This window comes from Convolutriloba macropyga, unplaced genomic scaffold (genome assembly GCF_964194025.1).
Source record: "Convolutriloba macropyga unplaced genomic scaffold, txConMacr16.3 SCAFFOLD_1584, whole genome shotgun sequence".
Lineage (NCBI taxonomy): Eukaryota > Metazoa > Xenacoelomorpha > Acoela > Convolutidae > Convolutriloba > Convolutriloba macropyga.
This window is the reverse complement of record NW_027450410.1, coordinates 13,907-15,000: the sequence shown is the minus strand read 5'-3', so window position 1 is coordinate 15,000 and position 1,094 is coordinate 13,907. Positions and strand designations below refer to the sequence as shown.

Genomic DNA, 1,094 nt, shown 5'->3' with positions numbered 1-1,094 from the left:
AACCGTCCGTGGTTGCGGGACACCGAATCGGCGCCCTCACCACACAAAGTAGTGCAATTCATAAAAATTACACTGTTCACTTTCATTTCGCGTGTGCGCTTTCAATGAGCGACAACACTTGCAAGCAACTCACACTCCTTGGTCCGTGTTTCAAGACGGGCTGTAGAGAGCATTGAATAGGAAGTTGAGGTCAGACAGGCAATCAAGATCAATTTATCTCATTTTGTTTAGAATCAACAAGAAGAATTCCGAGGAAAACTTCTGCTCGATTCATTAACAAGATTTGCCAAAAGACGACAACTACACTACTCGGTAGCCGAGAATATAATATCAAGGCATTGAGTATGGTAACGCTCACTCCAGTTCCCCTTCAACAGTTTCACGTACTTTTCACTCTCTCTTCAGAGTGCTTTTCAACTTTCCCTCACGGTACTTGTTTACTATCGGTCTCGCTTTATAATTAGCTTTTGGAGAGACATATCTCCAGCTTCGAGTTGCACTTTCAAACAACTCTACTCATAGGAATGAGCCATTATGACTGGTATCGAAAATGACCTTTACAGGATTTTCACCTTCTTTGATGCTACTTTCCAGTAGACATCAGGACAAATTCACCAGTCTAGCATCAAACCATACCGGACACCGAGAAATGTTGCCATTTCTCTTCCCGATGAGCTTTTCCCTGTTCATTCGCCATTACTAAGGGATTCTCAGTTGATTTCTTTTCCTCCCCTTACTGATATGCTTAAGTTAAGGGGGTTCTCTCGCCCAATTCAGGTTATGTAGTTGATTGTCTCTTAATTGGTTCACTGACCAATATGAGACAGAAACCGATTCAGCAGTTTTGTTCGCTACTACTATCAAACACAGGTCGAAGTTTCCATTCAGTCATTAATTCCAACTTTCAAATGTTGTTGTTTCAGCTTTCGCTTACTAGAAGCAACATAATACTCGCTGCAATACAGACCTCGGGAAACCCTCACCGTGAATAAGGTTCACTCACATATTTCACTACATTTTGCGTGGGATTGGAGATGAGGCTACTCGTTCTTGCTCAGTACTAGGCTGAAAATTAACGAAACTTCGTTACAAAC

The 1,094-nt window shown here is 42.0% G+C and overlaps 1 non-coding gene across 1 annotated transcript in view; it reads right to left on the bottom strand.

Annotated features, from left to right (window-relative positions):
- The window catches only part of LOC142355868 (large subunit ribosomal RNA), a 3,522-nt gene extending 2,740 nt beyond the window's left edge, over window positions 1–782 (bottom strand). The window contains exon 1 of the ribosomal RNA XR_012761314.1: window positions 1–782. This exon is cut by the window's left edge and continues 2,740 nt beyond it. This is a non-coding gene — a ribosomal RNA (large subunit ribosomal RNA).
- Window positions 783–1,094: the final 312 nt, after the last annotated feature.